Here is a 27819-nt window from a genome sequence, read left to right as displayed (position 1 = left end):
GGCTAGTGAAAAGGTGGCATAAGAAGGATGCTAAAGAAAACGGGGGCATTTTAATTGGGTCAACCAGAAAATGGGGTATTATACAGTATGGGGGCATTATACTGTGGGGGGCTAGTACAATTTGGGTACACTAGGGGTTGTTTACAGTGGCGAGTGGCTTGCAATATGAAAATTTTGAATTATAGGTATTTTATTTGGATTTTCATTAGATTTAATGTAATCGGGATGAAACTAGCAGCCTACTGACCTCAAAAATCCAGATGAAAATTCACCAGCATTTTGTGTGAGTGGATTTTATGCAAAATTGTAAGTTTTTGTCAGAAAATTTTCAAGCAGCTTCCCTATCAGAGGTAGGAAAACTGTATTTGTCAGGCAAAAAACATGTGCAGTAGTTATGCCTTAAAAACACCAAGAATAACTATTAACGGCCTATTTTTAAGTTTCGGCTTCCATTCACTTTTCACAGTTTGTAGCTGCAACAAAGAGCCAATTTCTTCTGGTTTCACTGTGTCAAACAGATGATCAGTTCCACGAGCAGGGTCCCCGCCATTCCTATGGATAGACCATCATTAGTTATTCCTGAACAATCCCTTTAAACTTGTCTAATACATCAGAGCATAATTTTTATAATGTACAACACATTTTTATGTCTGTCATTTTCCACAGGACTGATGGTAAATCTACAAAATTACACCCCCCACCCCCCACCCCAGTACAAATCTGGCTCTGCTGCATCTGCATATACAGTGAATTGTACCAAGAAGCTAACGCTGGGTGTCACTATTCTGCCACAGGTTAGTCTGTACATGAAGATGAAAGGAGCTTAATTTCCCGTGTACACTCATTGGCAGTCTGCTCCGTTCTCTTTGCCAAAATTGATTTCATAATAATTAATTATAGGAAGATTAATAGAGAAGTGCGGGAGAGAAAGGGTTTTCTGATGAGTAAAAGAAAAGTGAAAAAAATCTCATCTTCTATGTTGCTATAGGGGAATTGCTGCCAATGAAACTGGTTTGGGCCTGTAGTAAAGATCAAGATGGGAGTAGCGTGTCAGGACTCGTGTAAAGGTGCAGGCTATAGGGTGTGTGCGGGAATGTGTAGAATGAGCACATACACATCAACACTTCACCTTCAGAAATGGAAGTGTCCAGCCGCAGCATCTCTTCTTAATCTCTAGACCATGATCTATCTATAATCATTGATACTATATGAGGGGGATTTATCAAGAAATTAAATATACTGGCCCACATTGGCTGAAAACAGTGCAAACTGCTCTGTGTGCAGTTTGCCTGTGTAGTGTGCAGGGGACGCCAGATTCAGGATTTGTGGCGCCCGTTCTTCATGAATCTGGCATCCCCTGAACTTCCCCGAAACAGTGCACCATTAACATGGGGCATGTGACAAACATCTGTAGGATTTTGCATGATAAATTTGGCACACCAATAGTGAGAAGAATAGTGCAGCGTGCGCCACAAAAGTGTCTCCTCCTAAATACATGTTTGCACATGAAAGAACGCGCAAAGTCAGACAGAAAATGGACAGTGGGGATTTAGTAAATCTGGGCCACTGTATCTGAGCCAAATCAAAGGTGTGATAGACAGTTTATACACACAATTCTCCATTTTGGCTCCATTACAATGACTCTACTTAGGGTCCTGTTGTTAGGTAGGATATCAGCCATTAGGTCACCTCAGTTGGTTTCACCCCTGTGTAGATTGCTTGCTTTGTTTGCAACAAAATCCATAAGCACATCAGTAATAAAATCCATGACAGCTCTGCATTTGATATACTGTATATGCTCGACCTTAATATAAGCTGAGACAGCTAATATTACCACAAAAAAATTGGGCAAACGTATTGACTCAAATATAAGCCTGGGGTAGAAAATGCAGCAGCTACTGGTAAATTTGGAAAATAAAATTAGATAAAATTAGAAACCAATAAAATTACCTAAGGCATCAGTAGACAAGCCTCCCCTCACTTATTAAATATCCAACAGCCTCCCCTCATTAATGAAATGTCTAGCAGCCTCCCCTCACTAACGCAATGCAGCAGACACAGGGCTGGTCATAAAAACAAATCAATACTCCCCTCTGGCTATCCCCCACAACTTCTCCCTCGGCTTCCAGTGTGGCATAACAGAGAGAAACAGGTCTGTGTGCTCTACTCACGCCCACTGTATGAGGCAGCGGTGGCGCCGCCTGATGACATCATAGAGTGTGTAGTGATCTGTCTTTGTGTAGTGAACTGTGTTTTTATATGTGTCTTTATAATGCAGTTGCAAAAAAGTCATATCCATTTCACCGAGTTTTTGACAAGGTTTTTTGTGCCTTTTCATACTAAAAGGTCTCTGAGAATCGTCCCAATAACTTTGCATTCTCCATTGCTGTTCAGATGGAATAGTTTATTACCGCAGATAATATGCTGCAATAAGAATAATCCTACTATTCCTAGCAGGATGTATTCTGCTATACATCTATGTTATTCTGTGTCTAATCTGTGTTTCTACCATACTTCATATATTTTCAATGATGAGGATCCATTTTTACTGGACAACACAAGGGAGATAACTAATGAAAACATTTTTGTCTAATGAAATTACGCCCTTAAACCCCATTGCAGAACCAGTGAAATACTCAAATCGATTCTGCTGTTTTTGGTTCTGGGTACAGTAAATCCCAGAAATGCACGGAGCAAGTTTTTTAGAACAAACTCGCTCATGGGCAACGGGTTTTAGACTAGTATATTCTCTGTTCTGTGCTCAGTGTCACTAGGCCTCAGACTAGTTGGGTGGGTTTAGCCTAATTATGGTGTGAGGAAGGAGCGTCAGGAATGTTTTCTCTTGTAGGGTGTACGAGTTCAGCTTCTCACACAAACACATCATAAATCTGTCAATCACACATTCAAGCACCAGATATGATTCCTATCCACTTTATTAGACCACACCAAATGTAGAAAAGAACCATGTTCAATGAGGATAAATATGTTCCAGAGATCCATTGACAGGGCTGGGCTTAGGGGCGATCCAAATTTGCAGCTGCTTTTGCCTTTTATTACTTTTATGCATTTCCCCCATTTATTACTTTTGGTGCAAGGTGTTGTTTTTTGGTGCCCAATTTTAGAGGATTTTTGCACTGTGATTTTATATTCTGGCTCACAGCCTTAATATATTTGGTGCACAGAAAAATTGAACTTGGTTTTTGTGACGGCGATACATAATGAATCTGGTGCGCAAGACGCAGAAAGAAAAAGAAAGGATTTTGATGCCAGAAAAGACATGTACCACACTTAGCAAATGCCCATGCATATGACATACTACTAATTGATAAACGTGAATACTGTTGGAGGAAACAAATGGGGGGCATTTATTATGGCCTTTGAAATGAATAACTGGCGGTGTTTTTGCACCTGAATTTATGAAGTGTTGGAGACATAATATTGGTGTTTTTTGACACTCTCGACTTGTTCTATTTTTGGGCGCAAAACATTTGCGCCACTTGTAAATCCACCGGTTTTCTGGTGCTTCTATTATACCAACACTTTTTTGGCAAAATTTGTGACACAAAAATAGCCCATCTATAAACTGGTCTAGAGAGCTCTAAACCTTCAGTCGATGCACCAATTCATTAATCCCTTGCACCAAAAATTTATATCCCACTGAAAAATATAGAACGGTTCTAGCACCACCCTGCGCCAAAAATAATAAATGCCCCTCAATGATGAAGGGTAGAGGCCAGTGTGGTCCAGGGTATTGTGGGTCTACCACAGGTGGATATCTTGAACACCTAGCCTCCATCCATGAAGGATCAATATTATCTAGTATTTATGAATTGCCTTACAAGAAATAGACTATAGTGCCTGGTGAATGCTCTATTTACTTCCAATTGGGTTTGTCTTCCATTGGATCTTGATGACCCAATATTCTGTGTTCGAGACTATGCCAAAGCACTAACATAAAGGGCAAGGTGTCCAATGAAAATTTTTGCCTTTTCAAGTTCTTCTATGGAGTCTGATATTTTCTTGTTGCTTGACCAAAACTAAATCTAGATTATGTTGTCAGGAATAATGTGGCTGCTAATTTTGAACTGGGCACCAGAGAGAAGAGGTTAAAAGGGTTTTGTGGGCATTCATTATTTTTGGCGCATTGCAAGAAAAACAAACGAGCGTGGAAATGACAAACAATATTCATGAAGGGGCTTAGTAGTAGATTTGCTTTTTGCTGGTCAATTTGTGCGCCAAAATCTGTGCCAAAAAAGTGTTGAGAAACTACAAGTACAGGAAAAGTGTCAAGATTGAAGAGATGGACCCAAATCACGCAACAAAATTTAAAAAAAGGTTTGAGTATTGGAAAAGAAGATAAATTGTGGTCCCAAGATTTAATAAATATGGCTCACAAGTCACAGTAACAAAAATAAAAAAAAGGCTGCCAAAAACTGTTGCAAAGCCAATAATAAATACCCCCCCAATATCTAAGCAGAAGCTGTCGGCTTCATCCAGGTCGCACTTCTAGCATCTCCAACTAATAGCAGTAACAGGAGAAATGTTGTTTGGGATGAATTACTACCATTAATGTCAGAGATGGACAGCACAAATTAGCCTCATATAATAATATATAATATTGAGGCAAATGTCCGTGACAATGTGGGTAAAATGAGCCATCACAGGACTTACAGCTCAGTGTGAGGCCATGTGTCTTGGTATAAAGGCCTCATTAATTATGTAGGACACATGAGTAGTTCTTATATGACTCCCACACCCTATAGCTAAAATTACATGGGAAAGAACAATTAGGTCTTATCATAAGTCATGTACAGACGTGAACGCCTAGGTTGCTGACTGCCACAGTTTAATGATGAGATTATATCACATGGAACTTCTAGTGAGGGATCCGATTTTCTCATTAAAATCTAGTTCAGAAAACCCTTTATGTGAACTATTGGGGATTCTTCTTGTAGCCAGAAAACAAAAGAGTAGTTACAAAAAGCACATGTTCTGGAGGACCTGTCATGTCCTGGATTACACAAATAACTCATATGATATTGATTTTAGAGGGTAATGTGTTTTGCCTAACTTCTCCTATGGTGACAATGCATGAAGATTGAACCCTTGCTACCCGGTTTCATCTAAGATTATAGCCGATCAGTGGGGTCCCAGTTATTATCAATGGATCCTTGTAAAAAGAGAGGTTTGGTGAAGCAATATTGCTCAGATATCCCTGGACTTGATCTTGAGAATGGAGAGGCTAGTCAGTGATGTGCATCAAAAGTCTACATGAAAAGATATAAGTTTGTTAGCAGATCATAGTGATGCCTCACTCGTTTGAATGTGAATTTTGGACGTTTTCTAGCCATGTCTGCAGTCTCTAGCTCACGTCCCCATTTATTTCTAGTTCATGCCCACTGCCATGGATTCCAGGCATGAGTTGCAAAAGATAGAGAAAGTCGTATTCTTGCCCGAGTTTGTGGCTTGGACAGTTCTTATCTATTGGCGCATGAGTGGAACTCACCCACAGGACTGTGATTTGTGGCTGAAGGAGCTGCATTTGTTGTTCGCAGGATGCCTTTGTCTGAGGGTGCGTTCACAGGTGGCGTTTTGGGTATCTGAACACATGAGTCGCAACACATGCGTTTTACATGGTGCCATGCATTTGGCTGCTTTGAAGGGATTTTTCTTCAATGCTTGAAGTGTTAACACAGCTGCTTACACTTTCAGGAATGAAGAAAATCTTTTTCAAAGCAGTAAAACGCATGGTAACATGCAAAACGCATTCCTTCTGGCCCATGAGTTTTAAAACTCATTTCCAAAATGCCATATGTGAACACACCCCCAAGTGTTTTCTAGAATTCAACATATTGTCAGGTTGTCACATATGTCCTGAAAAATCCCTTTATTAAATCAAAATTCTTTGTTATGTAACCCACTTGGGTGTAAATACATTGTAGCACTGAAGAATCTATGGGGACAGAATGGCAGTTGTCTAATTGCTGTTTAGGTAAAGGGTTAAAAAGAAAATCCATTAGTTAGTAATCTTACTACACCACCCATGACAAGAATCTCAACCTTCAGAAAAATGAAAAGATTGTACATTTTTCACCGCAGATATTCGCCTTACAGAAATCTCATATCAGGACTGTACAGAAACAATTAAACAGATTATATAACTCGGTCAATTCTTTATACTAACGCTCTTGGTCTGTGAACCCACGAACATATGGTGGCCGCCTTTCTTGGACCAAACACTGTTACAGGGATGGGACTCCAAGAATCATATTTATAGACACAAGAAGTCACCGCATAACCTCAGGAAAGCAGTGTACTGTAATTATATTCTCAGTACGGCACGGCGGTTCTGAGGGGATGTAGGGACTCCTTGCATCATATATAACCATGATACAAAGACCAAGCACCTCCAGTCATTACCATTCAGCCTTAATTGTCACTTCCTTCTTCGTACTGTGAAACTGGGCAATGCATACTGCCTGGACCCTACAGCCACTTCAATAGAAGGGGTTTTTGTAAGATTTTTTGGACTGGGGAACCTTTCATTACCCAGTGGTGGAGCTGCAGGAACCTGAAGACTTGCTCTTTGGTTCCCCCCACAGATTATAGCTTATTTCTTATGGTCGGAGTTCTACAACTTCTGCTTAGCTTATAAGATTGTTACATCTAACAAAGGCCAATGTCCAGCATATGTGCACCAACATCTCCAATAAAAAATATAGGACAGCAAATACTGAGCGTGAAGGTCAAAAATAACCTCAAGCAGCTGGGTATCTATACACCTTGGGTGGAGTTCAGTTGAGATCAGACTCCCAGATACACCTATGTCTAGGCAGATCTGAAAATGATTAGGTTCAGTATATGAGTTACAGGACCCAACCCTTTCCTCTGTCAACACCATATTATGCAACGTGACAATAATCTACAGTGCTACAGGGCAGTGCTGAGCAGAAACTTGCTAATTTTACTTTGGGACAGCGGTCAGAAAGCTAAGAGTCTTCAAAATACAGTGATACCTCGGTTCTCGAACGCCTTGACTTTCGACCAAATCGGTATTCGAACAGGAAGTTCGAGAAAATTTTGTCTTGGACTCCGAACAAATATTTGGAACTCGAACAGCCGAACGTCCGAGATTAGCCGAGTTGAGCCGAATGGCGTTCATTCGGCCCAGCGCCTTGCCTGCGTCATCATTGTGAGTTAGTGAGAGAGAGAGTCGCTTTGTGGAGAGAGTCACGCAAGTGTGTACTGTAAATTACTGTACTGTACTGTACACTGAATTTAACCCTTAGACATGGGTCCAAAGAAAGCCAGAAGTGGTAATGCAGACAAAGGTAAGCGGAAAGTTGTGAGAACAACGATTGAACTCAAGAAAGAAATCATTGGCAAATATGAACAGGGCACACGTGTGTCGGATCTGTCTGCAGAGTATGGCATGCCAAAATCAACCATCTCTACCTTCCTTAAGAATAAAGATGTTATAAAGGCTGCCAGTGTTGCCAAAGGTGTTACACTGTTAACTAAGCAAAGGCCTCAGATAATGGAGGAAATGGAGAAGCTGCTCCTTATTTTCATTAAAGAAAAAGAGTTAGCAGGTGACAGCATCAATGAGGTCGTTATTTGTGAGAAACCACTCCAAATATTTAGTGACCTGAACACAGAAACACCTGGTACAAGTGGTGAATGTGCTTTCACGTTTAAAGCCAGCAGAGGTTGGTTTGAGAATTTCAGACATAGAAGTGGCATACATCGCGTCACTAGGCATGGGGAGGCAGCTAGTGCAAACCAGGAGGCTGCTAATAGCTTCATAAAAGAATTTAGTGACTATGTCAAGGCAGAAGGGTTTGTTGCTGAGCAGGTCTTCAACTGCGATGAGACCGGATTATTCTGGAAAAAAATGCCAGCCAACACCTACATAACCAAAGAGGAAAAAGCACTACCAGGGCACAAGCCTATGAAAGATAGGCTTACTCTTTTGTTTTGTGCAAATGCAAGTGGTGATTGCAAGGTAAAACCCTTGCTTGTCTATCATTCTGACAATCCCCGGCCATTCAAAAGGCACAATGTCATGAAGAGTAAATTGGCTGTGATGTGGCGGTCTAACACCAAAGCTTGGGTTACCCGACAATTCTTTACAGAGTGGGTGCGTGAAGTTTTTGCACCTCGAGTGAAGGAATACCTGACAGAAAAAAATTTGCCATTAAAATGTCTATTAGTGATGGACAATGCTCCTGCTCACCCCCCAGCTTTAGAAGAAGATCTAGTTGATGACTATAGCTTCATAAAAAGTAAAATTCTTACCCCCCAATACAACCCCTATTCTGCAACCCATGGACCAACAGGTCATATCCAATTTTAAGAAATTGTACACAAAGGCCCTCTTCCGGAAGTGCTTTGAAGTGACAAATGACACACAGTTAACTCTGAGGGAATTTTGGAAACAACACTTCAACATCCTGAATTGTGTAAACTTGATTGACACTGCTTGGAGTAATGTCACTCATCGCACATTGTATGCTGCATGGCGAAAACTTTGGCCCGAAAGGGACAGTGAGCCTTTAGAACCTGAGTCAGCTCCTGTTGTTGATGAAGATGTTGCTGTGGTTGATGATATTGTGGCCATAGGAAAGACCATGGGCCTTGACATTCAACAAGATGACATCAACGAACTTGTGGAAGGTCACGCTGCTGAGTTAACCACCGAGGAACTAATGCACCTACAACAACAGCAGCAGCAGAAGGATATGGTTGAAGACATTTCTTCTGAAGAAGAGGAGAGAGTGGAGGATATTTCTAGTGGCCTTATTCATGAAATGTGTGCTAAATGGGCAGAAATCGCCAATTTTGTTGAACAACATCACCCTGATAAAGTGGTAGCAAATAGAGCAGTTAACATTTTTAATGACAATGTTATGTCCACTTTCCGCAAAATTTTGCAAAGCCGAAAAAAACAGCAAACCATTGACAAATTCTTCCGTAAAGAAATCAGACAAGCAACTGCAGAGCAAGATTCTGATTCTCCTCAGCAAAAGACACCGAGAACAGAAACACCCGAAGAGCAGTTACCCTCTGTTGTTATTGAAGAGGACTTCCCATCAGAACAATAACCATCCCCCTTCCCTCCTCCCTCCACATTCATTCCCTCCTGCCATAAAGGTTGGTACAGGTACAGTAAATGAAACTCAATTTACTGTACTGTACAGTACATTTAATTTTTTTTGTTTTAATAAATACACTTTTCTTTCTTATTTCTTGTTGAGACTCATGTTTTTCTACATATTATATACAAATTAGGCCAGTAAATAGGCATTTTCTGGGGCTTGGAACGAATTAATCCAGTTTCCATTATTTCCTATGGGTTTTTTTGTTTTGGTTCTCGAACAATTTGGTTCTCAACCGACCTCCCGGAACAAATTATGTTCGAGAACCGAGGTATCACTGTACACTTAAATCTTATTCAAGAAGCAATGTGTTGTGGAAGCACAATCTTTTAGTTTTATTTGTTCAGTATAATGTAAAGTTACCAGAGTGTCCATAGATATTGAAATGTGTCAGATTGTGCACTGGAAAGAAAACAAATAATAAAAACCACAAAATAGAAACAGCAAAAAAGTGATAATAAAGCTGTGAATCCCAATATGGAAATCAACCCTTGCAATGGAAAGGTTACATTCCAGCCCCCATCGCGGTAAAATCTTGGCATTAAACATATCAAAAAGCACCTAGAATTTGGCAGGTTTCTGATGCATATGGAATTTCTGGAGGATTAGCACAGGGGTCAGTCCCACAGCTATGTGTGCCGACACCCTTAGAGTATCTTCACACGTTGTAGAGTTTCACCAATATAATGCTGGCTGCACATGAACATGTTCAGCTATGAAAGTGGAACTGTATGCTGGTCCAATCGCATGGACTGCACACCTTGCACGGGACAGGAGTCCTTGCAGCCCTGTCTGGCAGCCAAACTGCAGCACTAGAACTCTAATAGAATCGGCACTGCAGTTTGGGCACCAGGCAGTGGGGTCATTTATTATCGCCTTTCAAATGGAAAACTGGTTGTGCTTTTGTTTTTCCTTTTTGCCCCTGAATTTGTTGGCGCCCCAGTATTGGTGTTTTACTATACTCTCGACTTTTTGGGTGCAAAATTTTGTGAATCCATTTTCAACACATTTTTAGGCGCATATTGTGGGTTAAAAAGAGAGCAGCTAGGGAGTTCTAAACCTTTTAGTCCATGCGCCATATCATTAATCCCTTGCGCCACAAACTTACATCCCACTAAAAAATATAGCAGAGGCATCCTACGCCAAAATGCCCTTCAGTGAGTCCTTGCATCATATTTCTGTATAATGCAAGGACTTCTGTCCTGCGCAATGTATGCAGTCCATGGGATTGGACCAGCATATGTGTCCATTTCTGCTGGCTAAACATGTTCATGTGCTGCTAGTGCATGAGATATGTGCATTTTTAATGCATTGTAAGTAGTTTGTTTTTTACGTGGATTTACATGCTTGTGTTTTACCCTTTTTCACCTGATCTGACATAAATTCCAGGAAAAATCTTCATTGAATCCAAGCAATCCAGATTGAGATATCTGAATTCCTGCTTATCAGGGAGCCGCTCATCACTGGGACAGATCTAAACTTTTGATTATCTTTAACATTGTCTTAATATGTTCCAGGTCGAACCTTAGGAAATTTTGGACTTTCCTTTGATACTGAACTGCACTGACATCTTCACCCCCACCCATTATATCCCTAGCTGTCCATCACCAGGTCCTCTGAGCCCTCCTGTACAGTAACCTGTCACACAAGTCTGGAATACCTTCTGAAAAATGCAGTAAATCTTCTGGGGAATGTAATGTGCGTGTGGGGTAGAACGCAAGCTCTGCCCCTTACATAATTATCCTAAAACCAGAGGCAATGAAGGCTCATAAAAAGATTTACAAGAATGTCTCCTGACAGATGCTTCTCCTAAGTCATCAGTCATCTTGTGCGTACATACTTCCTGAAAAACATCCCGGGCAGTGCGCCCTATATACTAAACAATCCTTAAACCCTAAGTGCTAGAGGAGTCATCCAATTTAGCTCATGGTGCTGTATTTTGGGGACCATAGAAAGCGTTTACAAGATGTGCTTCTCTCTGGAAGATGTGTCTGGAGCTTACATAGACAATCCTTATATATCAGTGCATACATGTTATTCTCCATCTCTCCTGTTGTGGCACTGCAAGGTATACGAACACATTGGGGCACATTTATTATACACTGGCACTAAGTGCCCCAGCATATGATGAATTGCCGTAGTGTGTGGAGAAATTGCAATTTCCTGCTCTGCGCTTGTACATCTGTTTTCAGGCATGCAAACTGTGATAAATCCCCCCATTCTTTCAAGTCTCTTTTTTATAGATGAATTCTGAGTTGCAGGTGCAAACATGTATAAATTTGTGTGGTGTAAGGTGTAAAACAGGTTGTCTAGAAGAGCCCATCTGGACCCTTAGCTATTAGTTGTATGGGGGAACATGGCACTGTGTATTGACAGTGTCATTGCTGAGTAAATTAAGGGTTGCAGAGATTGGACTGAAATGAATAGACTGAATCTTTTAGGGGCAGATTTAGACATTAGACAAGACCTTACTCCAGATTTTAATGTCTGCAGTGGATATGCAGCTGAGAACATGGGGGGATATTCATTCAAGTTTCTGGAAATTGCACTCAAGGATGAACCAGACATGTACAAGTGTTCTTCTTCATTATATTATGGGTTATTGGGAAAAAAACATTTATTTAATTCTTTGTTCAGTCTTATATACTATGATACTATGATTAATCTGGCATTTACCAAATCTATGGTAAATAACTCTATTTGACCCAAAATGGAAAAGTTTAATTCAGATTTCATGGCAACTCCTAGAAAACACTTAGGGTTTTAACACGCATCCCCAAAGCGCCACATATGAACCCACCCTCAGAGAAAAGCTTTCTGCACACGACAGTGCAGTTCCTTGAGCCACAGACAACAGTCCCGTGGGTGAGTTCCACTCAGGCGTCAATGGATAAGGACTGTCCAAGATGCAAACTCGGGCAGGAATAGGACCTGCTCTATCTTTTGCAGCCTGGGCGGTCAGTTCATGCATGGGACCGTGGATCCTGCAACTTTGTTTATGAGCCTGTAGAAGTGTATGGGGTTACACAGGGTAAGTGTAAGAAACAACAGCTAGTACATGTCCAAAATTATTGTCAGGATTGCAGACTCAGAGCATTTTTAGGATATGCATATTTTATCCTATAGAACCTTGTGAACCAGGCCTTAGTAGTCAGTTGTCCCTACTGAGAGGCCTATACTTGTTGATGAATAATATAACCCTCCAACACTAGAAATGCATAGACGGGGTAAAAATGAGCTATAATACGTGTTACATCCTGGGGTATGTAGACTTTGAATGGAGAGGAAGGTATATGATTGACCACCTTGCAGCAGGACCCTTGTTTTAGTCTTTTTAGGGGTCCTAGTAATGGGATCAAACAGCAATCAGATATTTATTACCTAACCTATGGTGCGGCACACCCATCCACTATATAATTAGCTGCCCATTACTGAGTCCTCCCAGCCCTGTGTATGTAGGAACCTGTCTGACTGCTTATTTGATGAGTCTGAACTAATTTTCTGACCAATGTAAAAAATCTAGAGAATGTTAAATGTGTGCATTTCAAACTTACATAATAAACCTAATTCCAGAGGCAACGCAGTCTCATAAAAGATTTACAAGAATCTCACTTGACAGGTGCTTCTCCGGAGACATCTTATTCATGTATATGTTTTCAGTGTCTAACATGGTTTAAAGACGTGCTACCATATCATTGGGGCAGCGTATTATTGATAGAGATAAGCGGACCTCCCATTCCCGTTCAGGTTCGACTGCGTGTACTGGACGTATTGCCAGTCTGGCAAATTGACACCCCTAGAAACTGGCTATGGTTTTAAAGGAAACCTACCACCACGGATCTACCTATTAAGGTAGATCGGGTGGTAGGTGCCTCTATTGTACTTGAGGATAGCCCTTTTAAAGGCTAATCCTCACGTCCCCTGTATCTTTTTAAAACTTTTATTGTGTTAATTTTTTTAAGAGGCTACTGGGGCGTGGAGTAGCTGGAGCGGAGGCTACACGGTGCGGCTACTCCGCACCCCAATAGCCTCTTTGATCCTCCTACCCAGACATCTTCAGCATGCAGCTACAAGGAGCTGCGTGCACTCACCCGCGTATGCACAGAACTCCGGCTTCGGAGCTGAAGATGTCTTGGTAGGAGGATCAAAAAGGCTACTGGGGCGCGGAGTAGCCGGCCCGTGTTGCCTCAGCTCCAGCTACTCCACGCCTCAGTAGCCTCTTTAGAAAACACAATAATATGTTTTAAAAAGATACACGTACAATAGAGGCACCCGATAGGTAGATCCGTGGTGGTAGGTTTCCTTTAAAAGAACAGAGCTTCCTGCTCTGTGATACTTTTAAAACCTATTATCATACTAAAGGAAACATCACCTAACTGAGCCATTAGATTGGGCTCCACTCCTGGCAGACCCTGCAGTGGCTAATCTACTGCAGTATAATTGATGACAATTAAAGGGGTCTACTGTGATGAAAGTAATGTATCCTTTCCTTAGGCTATCCGCACGTATTGCAAATTGTGATGTGGAAAATTTTTCTATGCTGATATTTATAGTATAGCGTTTTTGTGTGGTTTTTTTCTGCATGCATTTTTCCCCCTTTTTCCCATTCCTTTAGGCTGAGAAAATTCTGCATAAAAATTGCACATTGATGAAGATTTAATATGGATTTGATGCAGATTTCAAGTCTCCCTTAGACTGCAGCGTAAAAAAGACGCATGCAAATATCCACAAGTAAGCTCAAGAAAAGTAAGGCTATCTGTACATGTTGCAGATTTTGCACAGATGGTATGCGCATATTGTGGTGTGGAAAATCTGCAGGGGAATACAGTAGTATTAAAGTGATTGGGATTTGCAAAAAGTAATGTAGGAAATGCATTTTTTTCAGCGCTGAAATTGCTGCCCAGTGCATAAAATAAAATAATGATCATGATGATACTTTTTTGTGTGTCCTGCATTTTTGCATAGGTTTTTTAAAACTGAAGTCTTTGAAAAAGTAAACATTTGCATAAAACATGTTTTTTTTTTTATTTTGCAGAATTCCGTCAGCCAAAAGGGATAGGGGAAAAAAGAGGAAAAAACACACGCAGATATCCGCATAAAACAATGCACGAAAATGCTAAATAGACAAATCAGCATGAAAAACCTACATAAAAATGTGTGTATGAGAAACTGATATTTTTGCAGATTTTCCACATGACAATCCACAACATGAGCAGATAGCCTTAAGGGCTTATTCTCACAATGGCCCACATTTACTAAAAACAGTGTGTAGTTTGTCTGTGTAGTGTGCAGAGGGCACCAGATCGAATATTTCTGGGGCACATTCTTTATAAATCTGGTGCCCCCGGCACTGCCCTGACCGTGTGCACCACTTTTTTTTGGTGCACCTTTAACAAATGGCGTGCAACACAATTCTGTCGGACTTTGCATGATAAATGGGGTGCACGGCCCGACTGAGCACCGGAACACCCCTTACAGGCAGAGATTTGTGTCACATGAAGAATAGTGCAACCGCTAGACAAATGTGGAAAAATCTGCAGAGACTTTAGTAAATGTGCCCCAATGTTATTTTCTCCCAGCTTTCCAAGTCTCTCTTTATAGAATTCTTTCCTATGTGCTTTTTCACATTTCCATTGTTTTCAACTGATCCAACATTCAACATTGTCTGTTGAAAAAATGTTACAGCCTGCCCTTTTTTCTAACTAGTGGATCAGAGAAAGTTCATGACAGTCCTTTTTTTCCCCGCTGATGATGCTGGGAACCCAGTGAAATGTCTTCTAATCAATCTTAAGCTTTAAAAGTTTCTTCTGCAGATGTGAAAAAAAAAATGGAACAACAGCTGCACAACGGATGTTATAAAAAAAAAAAAAAAAAAGCGGAATAAAAATCTAAAACCAAACGGATCTGTGGTCAACCAATATGCCTGTGTGAATCTGCTCTGTCATAGGTCATTAAGGTGGTGGACACCCAGCTCATAACTTGGTGAAGGTAGCCTTAGTACAGGCTTACCGCTTTTGCTGAGTTTACAAATGCAACGCTAGCACTCTGGAGGGGGGGGGGGGGGGCGTCTCAATGATATCTGAAAAGAGCTACCGTATATACTCGAGTATAAGCCGACCCGAGTATAAGCCGAGACCCCTAATTTTACCACCAAAAACTGGGAAAACCTATTGACTCGAGTATAAGCCGAGGGTGGGAAATGGATTGGTCACAGACCCCCCCCCCCCAGTATATAGCCAGCCAGCCCCCTATAGTATAAAGCCTGCCCCCGGTAGTATACAGCCATCCCAGCCTGCCCCCAGTAGTATACAGCCACCCCAGCCTGCCCCCAGTAGTTTACAGCCTGCCCCCAGTTGTATACAGCACTGCCCAGCCTGCCCCCAGTAGTATACAGCACAGCCCAGCCTGCCCCCAGTAGTATACAGCACTGCCCCGCCTGCCCCCAGTAGTATACAGCACTGCCCAGCCTGCCCCCAGTAGTATAAAGCACTGCCCAGCCTACCCCCAGTAGTATACAGCCAGCCTGCCCCCAGTAATATACAACGCTGCCCAGCCTGCCCCCAGTAGTATACAGCACTGCCCAGCCTGCCCCCAGTAGTATACAGCACTGCCCAGCCTGCCCCCAGTAGTATACAGCACTGCCCAGCCTGCCCCCAGTAGTATACAGCCAGCCTGCCCCCAGTAGTATACAGCGCTGCCCAGCCTGCCCCCAGTAGTATACAGCGCTGCCCAGCCTGCCCCCAGTAGTATACAGCACTGCCCAGCCTGCCCCCAGTAGTATACAGCCAGCCTGCCCCCATTAGTATACAGCCAGCCTGCCCCCAGTAGTATACAGCCAGCCTGCCCCCAGTAGTATACAGCACTGCCCAGCCTGCCCCCAGTAGTATACAGCACTGCCCAGCCTGCCCCCAGTAGTATACAGCACTGCCCAGCCTGCCCCCAGTAGTATACAGCACTGCCCAGCCTGCCCCAAGTAGTATAAGGCACTGCCCAGCCTGCCCTCAGTAGTATACAGCACTGCCCAGCCTGCCCCCAGTAGTATACAGCACTGCCCAGCCTGCCCCCAGTAGCATACAGCACTGCCCAGCCTGCCCCCAGTAGTATACAGCACTGCCCAGCCTGCCCCCAGTAGTATACAGCACTGCCCAGCCTGCCCCCAGTAGTATACAGCGCTGCCCAGCCTGCCCCCAGTAGTATACAGCGCTGCCCAGCCTGCCCCCAGTAGTATACAGCGCTGCCCAGCCTGCCCCCAGTAGTATACAGCACAGCCCAGCCTGCCCCCAGTAGTATACAGCACAGCCCAGCCTGCCCCCAGTAGTATACAGCACAGCTCAGCCTGCCCCCAGTAGTATGCAGCGCTGCCCCGCCTGCCCCCAGTAGTATACAGCGCTGCCCAGCCTGCCCCCAGTAGTATACAGCACAGCCCAGCCTGCCCCCAGTAGTATACAGCACAGCCCAGCCTGCCCCCAGTAGTATACAGCACAGCTCAGCCTGCCCCCAGTATTATGCAGCACTGCCGCGCCTGCCCCCAGTAGTATACAGCGCTGCCCAGCCTGCCCCCAGTAGTATACAGCGCTGCCCAGCCTGCCCCCAGTAGTATACAGCACTGCCCAGCCTGCCCCCAGTAGTATACAGCACTGCCCAGCCTGCCCCCAGTAGTATACAGCACTGCCCAGCCTGCCCCCAGTAGTATACAGCACTGCCCAGTCTGCCCCCAGTAGTATACAGCGCTGCCCAGCCTGCCCCCAGTAGTATACAGCGCTGCCCAGCCTGCCCCCAGTAGTATACAGCGCTGCCCAGCCTGCCCCCAGTAGTATACAGCACAGCCTAGCCTGCCCCCAGTAGTATGCAGCACAGCCCAGCCTGCCCCCAGTATTATGCAGCACAGCCCAGCCTGCCCCCAGTATTATGCAGCACTGCCCCGCCTGCCCCCAGTAGTATACAGCACAGCCCAGCCTGCCCCCAGTAGTATACAGCGCTGCCCAGCCTGCCCTCAGTAGTATACAGCGCTGCCCAGCCTGCCCCCAGTAGTATACAGCGCTGCCCAGCCTGCCCCCAGTAGTATACAGCACTGCCCAGCTTGCCTCCAGTAGTATACAGCACTGCCCAGTCTGCCCCCAGTAGTATACAGCACTGCCCAGCCTGCCCCCAGTAGTATACAGCACTGCCCAGCCTGCCCCCAGTAGTATACAGCACTGCCCAGCCTGCCCCCAGTAGTATACAGCACTGCCCAGCCTGCCCCCAGTAGTATACAGCACTGCCCAGCCTGCCTCCAGTAGTATACAGCACTGCCCAGCCTGTCCCCAGTAGTATACAGCACCGCCCAGCCTGCCCCCAGTAGTATACAGCACCGCCCAGCCTGTCCCCAGTAGTATACAGCACAGCCCAGCCTGCCCCCAGTAGTATACAGCACAGCCCAGCCTGCCCCCAGTAGTATACAGCACCGCCCAGCCTGTCCCCAGTAGTATACAGCACCGCCCAGCCTGTCCCCAGTAGTATACAGCACCGCCCAGCCTGTCCCCAGTAGTATACAGCACAGCCCAGCCTGCCCCCAGTAGTATACAGCACAGCCCAGCCTGCCCCCAGTAGTATACAGCACAGCCCAGCCTGCCCCCAGTATTATGCAGCACTGCCCCGCCTGCCCCCAGTAGTATACAGCACAGCCCAGCCTGCCCCCAGTAGTATACAGCGCTGCCCAGCCTGCCCCCAGTAGTATACAGCGCTGCCCAGCCTGCCCCCAGTAGTATACAGCACTGCCCAGTCTGCCCCCAGTAGTATACAGCACTGCCCAGCCTGCCCCTAGTAGTATACAGCACTGCCCAGCCTGCCCCCAGTAGTATACAGCGCTGCCCAGCCTGCCCCCAGTAGTATACAGCACAGCCCAGCCTGCCCCCAGTAGTATACAGCACAGCCCAGCCTGCCCCCAGTATTATGCAGCACTGCCCCGCCTGCCCCCAGTAGTATACAGCACAGCCCAGCCTGCCCCCAGTAGTATACAGCGCTGCCCAGCCTGCCCCCAGTAGTATACAGCGCTGCCCAGCCTGCCCCCAGTAGTATACAGCGCTGCCCAGCCTGCCCCCAGTAGTATACAGCGCTGCCCAGCCTGCCCCCAGTAGTATACAGCGCTGCCCAGCCTGCCCCCAGTAGTATACAGCGCTGCCCAGCCTGCCCCCAGTAGTATACAGCACTGCCCAGCCTGCCCCCAGTAGTATACAGCACAGCCCAGCCTGCCCCCAGTAGTATACAGCGCTGCCCAGCCTGCCCTCAGTAGTATACAGCGCTGCCCAGCCTGCCCCCAGTAGTATACAGCGCTGCCCAGCCTGCCCCCAGTAGTATACAGCACTGCCCAGCTTGCCTCCAGTAGTATACAGCACTGCCCAGTCTGCCCCCAGTAGTATACAGCACTGCCCAGCCTGCCCCCAGTAGTATACAGCACTGCCCAGCCTGCCCCCAGTAGTATACAGCACTGCCCAGCCTGTCCCCAGTAGTATACAGCACTGCCCAGCCTGCCCCCAGTAGTATACAGCACTGCCCAGCCTGCCTCCAGTAGTATACAGCACTGCCCAGCCTGCCCCCAGTAGTATACAGCACTGCCCAGCCTGCCCCCAGTAGTATACAGCACTGCCCAGCCTGTCCCCAGTAGTATACAGCACCGCCCAGCCTGTCCCCAGTAGTATACAGTGCTGCCCAGCCTGCCCCCAGTAGTATACTGCGCTGCCCAGCCTGTCCCCAGTAGTATACAGCACTGCCCAGCCTGTCCCCAGTAGTATACAGCACTGCCCAGCCTGTCCCCAGTAGTATACAGCGCTGCCCAGCCTGCCCCCAGTAGTATACAGCGCTGCCCAGCCTGCCCCCAGTAGTATGCAGCACTGCCCAGCCTGCCCCCAGTAGTATACAGCACTGCCCAGCCTGCCCCCAGTAGTATACAGCCAGCCTGCCCCCAGTAGTATACAGCACAGCCCAGCCTGCCCCCAGTAGTATACAGCACTGCCCCGCCTGCCCCCAGTAGTATACAGCGCTGCCCAGCCTGCCCCCAGTAGTATACAGCGCTGCCCAGCCTGCCCCCAGTAGTATACAGCACTGCCCAGCCTGCCCCCAGTAGTATACAGCACTGCCCAGCCTGTCCCCAGTAGTATACAGCACCGCCCAGCCTGTCCCCAGTAGTATACAGTGCTGCCCAGCCTGTCCCCAGTAGTATACAGCACTGCCCAGCCTGCCCCCAGTAGTATACAGCACTGCCCAGCCTGCCCCCAGTAGTATACAGTGCTGCCCAGCCTGTCCCCAGTAGTATACAGCACTGCCCAGCCTGCCCCCAGTAGTATACAGCACTGCCCAGCCTGCCCCCAGTAGTATACAGCACTGCCCAGCCTGCCCCCAGTAGTATACAGCACTGCCCAGCCTGTCCCCAGTAGTATACAGCACTGACCAGCCTGTCCCCAGTAGTATACAGCACTGCCCAGCCTGTCCCCAGTAGTATACAGCACTGACCAGCCTGTCCCCAGTAGTATACAGCACTGCCCAGTCTGCCCCCAGTAGTATACAGCACTGCCCAGCCTGCCCCCAGTAGTATACAGCACTGCCCAGCCTGCCCCCAGTAGTATACAGCACTGCCCAGCCTGCCCCCAGTAGTATACAGTGCTGCCCAGCCTGTCCCCAGTAGTATACAGCACTGCCCAGCCTGCCCCCAGTAGTATACAGCACTGCCCAGCCTGCCCCCAGTAGTATACAGCACTGCCCAGCCTGCCCCCAGTAGTATACAGCACTGCCCAGCCTGTCCCCAGTAGTATACAGCACTGACCAGCCTGTCCCCAGTAGTATACAGCACTGCCCAGCCTGTCCCCAGTAGTATACAGCACTGACCAGCCTGTCCCCAGTAGTATACAGCGCTGCCCAGCGCGATGTACAGCAGAGAGAAGACGGGCGCGGAAGCCAGAAGAGGACCCGCGCGGACATCGAGGGAGCAGCGCTGCAGATCGTGGCCACCGGAGGGTGAGTATATAAGTTTATTATTTTTTAAGTGTTGTGTTTTAACTTGTGACTCGTGTTTTTCACCACATTTTTTTTGCTGAGTATATACACGGGTATATACGGTAATTTTTATTTTAAAAACAGCGCAGGAAAACATTCATCCCATCTGTGGTGCCCCTCTGATTGCTGGTGGTGAGCCTCCAATCTATACTTTGGGTTTTCACAGAAGATTTCACCAGGTTACCATAGTAATTTAAAAAAAAAAAATTATTTCAGTGTCTTTGGATGGGTTGGTATTGGACAAATACTGTGTAATCGGCCTGTTCTGCTTCCATACAGCACAAGAAACTGAGAGTCCTCAGCTGATGATACAGCACAAGCCTCATCTGAACACCAGAGGGAGCTCTAACACTAGTGATAAATAAGACTAACCCTAGAACACAAGTATGAAGGGGTGACTTTACTAGACTTAAAGGAAATCTACCACTCTCGTAGACATGATTTCAACTCAGTACACTTACAGGTGGACCTTTTCTCCTTGGTTCAGGAACTTCTCTTCATTAGCCCTGAAATACTTGTATAAAGATATAAAAGACAATATGATAATGATAAAACCACAATATACTCACCTACAGCTTCTCCTCTTGGTGTCTCCATCTTCTTCTTAGTGTGTGCACTCACAGACCAGGAAGATGACGGAGCTGCTGGCCAGGAAGAAGCCAAAGGTGAGTATAACAAGTTTTTTTTAAGGGGTCCTGCTAAGGAAGAAGAGGGGGTAGGGGGCACTTCTGTGGACATTCCATTACAGGGGGGACTCTGCAGGGGACCCTCCATTACAGGGGGGACTCTGCAGGGGACATTACATTACGGCGGGGCTCTGCAGGGGACATTACATTACAGGGGGGCTCTGCTGTGGACATTACATTACATATACAGTATGTATTGTAGTATATATATACAGTATGTATAGTAGCAGGTATATATACAGTATGTATAGTAGCATGTATGCAGTAGGTATAGAAGTATGTATATAAAGTATGTGTAGTAGTATGTTTATATACAGTATGTATGGTAGTAGGTATATATACTGTATATACAGTATGTATGGTAGTAGGTATATACAGTATGTATGGTAGTAGGTATATACAGTATGTATTGTTTTTTCCTCATAGTGAAAAGGTCAGAGGTTATTATAAAGGTCATTTTAGATGTGTGAGGCTATAGAACTAGGGCTATAATAGTGCCCCCTTTTCTGTAGACCCTTCTTTTATAGACAAACAACAGAAAAAGGAACACAATCAGGAGGGGCTACAAAAAGGGAGCATTTTAGACTAAGAGCTGCTGGAAATGGCACATTATATGGCAGGGAGCATGTGTCACCCGCTTCTCTATCAAGCCTGTGATCCATGGGTTCCCCAATTCATTATTACCACTGCGCACAGTATATGCTTTGACCATTTAGGGCAGTGATGGGCAACCTTTTGAGCTTAGTGTGTCAAAATTCTTCAAAAAACCGAGCATAACCCGGGTGGTGTGTCACCTTGAGAAAAAAACCTAATTTTGTGATATTTAGAGTTTAAATAACAAATACGTATAGTTCTTTAACTTACCTGCTTAGTGACTTCTTTGTTAATCTGTCAGTTGGTTTCTTTTGTTGGTCTTGCTGTTATTTAACTTGTGTGGGGTGCCATGAACTAAGATAAGTGAGGGGGAGGGGGAATTCTTCCAGTGATGGCGAACCTGTGGCAGTCCAGCAACAGCTAGTTTTAAGGACATTTGTGTCCTGAGAAGTGCCCCCCAAAGAGTGTACATCACAGCCCAGCCCGGCAGAGCTCAACTCAATAAATTAACTTACCTAACTGGCACAGGCTCCAACGACACCACGAGCCTCCGTTACTCCTCTTCAGGCCGCTTCAACTCCTGTGTAGATGTTCCCGCGCAGGCACAGCATAGGTTGCGTCTTTGCGAGCTGGAGCTGCTCTGTCTCCACGCTCCACTCTGACGTCATTGGGCGGCCTCCGCAGAGCAGGAGAGGAGGACAGGAGCAGCAGCTGCGATCTCTCTGACTGAGATGCAGCCGCTCGCTGCAGACCACATCGCCAACCGACCGCCCGACCGGCCCCAGACAACAGACAACTGCACTATAGCAATTTTTCTCCAGCAGCCGTGTGTCACTGAAAATGGCTACGTGTGTCAGTGCTGACACGCGTGTCATAGGTTGGCCATCACTGATTTAGGGCGTTATGGGGGGGGGGGTCTTTTTATAATTCGCTTCAGACAGTAGAGAGGCTGGGTACACCCTACCTGGACCGCGTATGCATCCATGGTCTCATTCTGCACCTACGATACATCACAAGGTAATATTACTGAGTCATTATGTAGAGACAAATGTCTGGCAGCCAGTTAAGATACAAAAGCCGTATGATCAAGCTCGGACTGGCCCACCGGTGTTCTGGTAAATTCATCTTTGGGCCCGACAAGTGCTGACCCTGCTGATTCCACCTGACACCTACTGACTCAGTCCAGGACGTCAACTCTGACATGAAGGGGTGGTTTCTCTAGTTCTGTAATTCCGTGCTGTATGAATCTATATGAATTCGTATATACGTGACGATTTTCCTCCGTATGTGCATGTATGTCACCGTATCCGTACTGTATCTGTATAAAATACAGTAGGCTGGCAGATGATGGATGGCTGACTATTGGCTGGATGACAGGATGCACCTGCCACTGGTTCTGGATACTGCACGTATATAAGGCAGTATACGGTGCACAGCCATATGCTGCACATATGCAAATAGGACATCCTCTATATTTATATACGGCTCGCTTACAGTACATTACAGTGGGCAATACGGCCATGTAAATGGATGGCCGTATTACCCATCAAAATGAATGGGGCTGTATGCTACCCATATACACTCACCGGCCACTTTATTAGGTACACCTGTTCAACTGCTCGTTAACACTTCATTTCTAATCAGCCAATCACATGGCGGCAACTCAGTGCATTTAGGCATGTAGACATGGTCAAGACAATCTCCTGCAGTTCAAACCGAGCCTCAGTATGGGGAAGAAAGGTGATTTGAGTGCCTTTGAACGTGGCATGGTTGTTGGTGCCAGAAGGGCTGGTCTGAGTATTTCAGAAACTGCTGATCTACTGGGATTTTCACGCACAGCCATCTCTAGGGTTTACAGAGAATGGTCCGAAAAAGAAAAAACATCCAGTGAGCGGCAGTTCTGTGGGCGGAAATGCCTTGTTGATGCCAGAGATCAGAGGAGAATGGGCAGACTGATTCGAGCTGATAGAAAGGCAACAGTGATTCAAATCGCCACCCGTTACAACCAAGGTAGGCAGAAGAGCATCTCTGAACGCACAGTACGTCGAACTTTGAGGCAGATGGGCTACAGCAGCAGAAGACCACACTGGGTGCCACTCCTTTCAGCTAAGAACAGGAAACTGAGGCTACAATTTGCACAAGCTCATCGGAATTGGACAGTAGAAGATTGGATTTCTGCTGCGACATTCGGATGGTAGGGTCAGAATTTGGCGTCAACAACATGAAAGCATGGATCCATCCTGCCTTGTATCAACGGTTCAGGCTGGTGGTGGTGGTGTCATGGTGTGGGGAATAATTTCTTGGCACTCTTTGGGCCCTTGGTACCAATTGAGCATCGTTGCAACACCACAGCCTACCTGAGTATTGTTGCTGACCATGTCCATCCCTTTATGACCACAATGTACCCAACATCTGATGGCTACTTTCAGCAGGATAATGCGCCATGTCATAAAGTGGAATCATCTCAGACTGGTTTCTTGAACATGACAATGAGGTCACTGTACTCAAATGGCCTCCACAGTCACCAGATCTCAATCCAATAGAGCATCTTTGGGATGTGGTGGAACTGGAGATTCGCATCATGGATGTGCAGCCGACAAATCTGCGGCAACTGTGTGATGCCATCATGTCAATATGGACCAAAGTCTCTGAGGAATGCTTCCAGCACCTTGTTGAATCTATGCCACAAAGAATTGAGGCAGTTCTGAAGGCAAAAGGGGGTCCAACCCGTTACTAGCATGGTGTACCTAATAAAGTGGCCGGTGAGTGTATGTGGCCTTTTTCATATGTTCATGTGTATTCAGCCTCTCTCTGTCTGGAGACATACAATGATGCTGCAGAGCATCGTCAGCTCCGCACTTCATCATTGCTCCTCTGCTGCTGAAGTATGAAGCAGAGACTGGCAGATGCTATATGATGACTTCATCTCACCGGCCGGCATCACAGAACCACATAGCAGCAATGAATTATTTCATTCACATTCATTTCTATATATAATATTAAGATTACTGGCAGTAAACATAACACTTAATATTACTCACTGCATTGCACTTTGTGTATAGACTACAAACATTTATCACTCTAATACTATCTAAATCTATAGGTGAGACAGAGGCTTAAAGTGGGGTGGAATTGGTCACAGCTCTAAAGGAAATCTACCAATTACATTTAAGCATTATGAACCAAAAATACCTTGAGAATGCTGTTGCGACACTGATGCAGAAACATATCTTGTTTAATCCCTGAACTGAAAATACAATTATAAAGCTATAATAAAGAGGCTCCTGTGGCTGCCCTGGCGCTTCTCCTCTTACCCTAATTATGCACTTTTTCTGACAACGCTGTATTTACTGTGGTGTGCATGAGAGGCAAAAGTAATCAATCGCTGCACCATCCCACAGATTCTGTATGTGAGTTTAGTTTGATAAGTCCTGACTGGACAGTTCAGGTAGCTGCGTGTAATCTGTTATGTAGTACAACCAGTCTGCATAGTATAATTGCTTTTGAGCAAAACCATTCAACTCAGGGATTAAACAAGATATGTTTCTGCATCAGTGTAGCTACAGCATTCCCAAGGCATGTTTGGTTCACAATGCATAAAACAAATGGTAGATTTCCTTTAACACAAGTGTTGCAGAACAGTAATTATCTTATTTTTCCAATAACAAATAAGGCACATCCATTCTTAAGTACAAAAATCACATCCCCACCAGGAGCGGTATGCCCAGCCGGACTCCCAACTGGCAAGTCAAACACCTGGGATACCGAGTAACTCTTTCTTACCGCCAGATCAAAAAATTGTTAGCAACAAACGAGAAAAAACACAAAACATCACATAATAAGGGGCCCAAACCCTCTCATAAATGGTTAGGGGGGAAGGGGGGTGGTGGTGGTGACACCAGAGCAGCATGGGACATATTATCTAACCCTACCCTCCAAGCCCAAAGTGCATTAACCCCTACCATGTCTTTTAACCCCCTGAGAACCACACTAGTCTGTGCACTCCTTCCTTATGCAGTCGGGGGCACTGTTGAACCTGTGTGGTGAAATGTACTTGCATTGCATAAAATAACTTTGTATTTTCAGACTACAGCAATAGATGTTTCTAACTGCAATTTTATTACATCGCTCATAGCTGTTCCCTATTTTATGTTATTTAGATCCCTAGGGGTTCCCATGGTTATATGGGCATTGCGCATACACGATGCATTTATAATGCTATTATTTTGCGCATGCCTGTGTGTGCTTTCTCACTTACCCTTCCGTTCACAGTTTCAGGAGGCAGGTGTATCCTACACTGCATCTTACATGTGACCATGCACATGACTGGTCAGGTAATTATTAAGTCACTTCCACGTCCACCATGTTGGAATGCTGTGCCAGTAGGTGGGCGTGTTCTAGATTGTATCGCACCACATGATGGGAAATGTGACTGGTCATGTGATTATTATGTCACACCCACCCCCACCATGTTGAGCACATTCACATGCTGCCCTTACAATTTTACAGGCTGTTGTTCCTGTCAATGATTTAGGTGGCACTCTGATTGGTGGATAGTCCTTTGTAAACAATGACACATATTTCCTAATAAAACCCCTAGAAGTGAGACTTATTGGGGCTGATTTACCAAGCTGTCTAAAAGTTACAATGTTCTTAGTTGCCCATGGCAACCAATTACAGCTCCCCTTTAAAATATTCATGAGCACTGGTAAATTGAAAGCTGAGCTTTAAGTAGTTGCCATGGGCAACTAAGAACATTCTAACTTTTAGACAGCTTGATAAATCTGCCCCATTGTTTACTTTTTACATGACATCACTTATTTATGTGAGTATATTTAGATACTGATATTTTACTTGTGTAAGTTGTTTTACGTTTGCGGCCGTGCCTCCCATGGAGGGGTCACCTCCTCCCCCTCTCCAATGCACCCTTATACTGTGGATTCCTCTCCTTTTATTTTGATTTGTTTTTAATAGTTATTAAATATTATATTTGGCATGAATTTGTGTAGTTTGTTTTTTCCTGCTGTATACAGGCTGGCAGATGTGAATTAATCATGGAGGCTGGCATCACTGTGACACAAAGCAGCAGAAAAAGAAGAGCGAAGAAGAAGACTACTGCGGGGGAATGGGGAGAGGTAAATAACTGGTAATTATTAGTTTTAATTTACACTGCAAAGGAGGGAGAGGGGGCAACAAGATGATAGGGGCCACAATATTAGGAGGGAGATTTGAAAGGACCGACAACATGAATGGGGAGATGATAGGGCTTCACAATATGAAAGGGTTCATGAGGTGAGGGGAGTTCACAATAAGATGGATGAAGAAAAACTAGGCACTCCTTGGGTTTTTTTTGAAGAAAATTTAGGAAATTGTATTTTTATTCCAGTGGTACGAGAAAAGCATTCCAATAACAATTTTTGCAACGCTTCGGTCTTAGTAACTCAGACCTTCATCAGGGATTGGTACGTATATTAATGAAGAGGAGGTAGAGGTGAAGCGCGGTGCTGTGACCGCTGCAGCACTTGAAGGTAGCATGAAGATCGGGACTCCCGCTAGTGGTGAACGCGCTCAAACCAAGGACTGCCAAGTTTTTCTTCATTTATGAATACGATGCTGTAGCCTACTTGTGCACCCTAAACATCCAAGTTGCTTTTAATTCCATTCATTCACACACATTTCTTCAGTTGGATGTTGAAGATAAAAATTAAAGATAATTTCCCATAGATGTATTACTATCGTCCCTTAGAAACTGAGGAAACTAACACGTCATACGGCAGCCAAGATGGTGTCATCGTTGAACACCACTGCATCTAGCTCTAACCTCACCTCATCCAAATACGATAACGTAGAGGAGATGGAGTTGCTGGAACTCCCACCTACAGACTTTAAAGCTCTGACTACAGAGGTAGTGAAATACCTGGTCCCTGACATCCAGGAAGCCCACAGTGTCTTCCATGCTTCGGGCCCTACAGCAAGATGTACAGCAATATTCAGACAGCTTGATAAATCTGCCCCATTATGTCATATACAATTACCCTTAAGCAGGGTCGGACTGGGGTGCCAAGGGCCCACCAGTGAAATTAATTCTGGGGGCCCACCAGCTGCTTAATGGATACGTGCGAGCCACCCCCATGTATATTTTCATTGTGTTTCTGAACGTGCTGCAAATGCAATGTGTGAATGCAGCCTGTGGCCATGTTCACACATTGCGTTTTTTGTTGCGTTTTCAAAGCTTAGGAAAGACGATCTGTTCCTCTTCCATTTGAATGCAGGTCTTTTTGCCATTCAGGAGACAAACTTTAAATTTCTGCAACAAAAAAAACGTAACGTGTGAACGCAGCCTCAGGCTTCCT

General features: G+C 45.2%; 1 long non-coding RNA gene across 1 annotated transcript; it reads right to left on the bottom strand.

Moving 5' to 3' along the window:
- Positions 1-427: 427 nt before the first annotated feature.
- LOC140066098 (uncharacterized) lies at positions 428-25768 on the bottom strand. Its single transcript, XR_011848112.1, has 4 exons — positions 25725-25768; positions 22431-22466; positions 20756-20827; positions 428-552 (listed from the first exon to the last, which is right to left on the bottom strand). It is a non-coding gene; the product is annotated as an uncharacterized lncRNA (long non-coding RNA).
- Between the last annotated feature and the right edge of the window lie 2051 nt (positions 25769-27819).

This window comes from Engystomops pustulosus, chromosome 6 (assembly GCF_040894005.1).
Source record: "Engystomops pustulosus chromosome 6, aEngPut4.maternal, whole genome shotgun sequence".
Lineage (NCBI taxonomy): Eukaryota > Metazoa > Chordata > Amphibia > Anura > Leptodactylidae > Engystomops > Engystomops pustulosus.
Note: the sequence above shows the minus strand (reverse complement) of the source record. Positions and strands in the feature narration are given on the sequence as shown.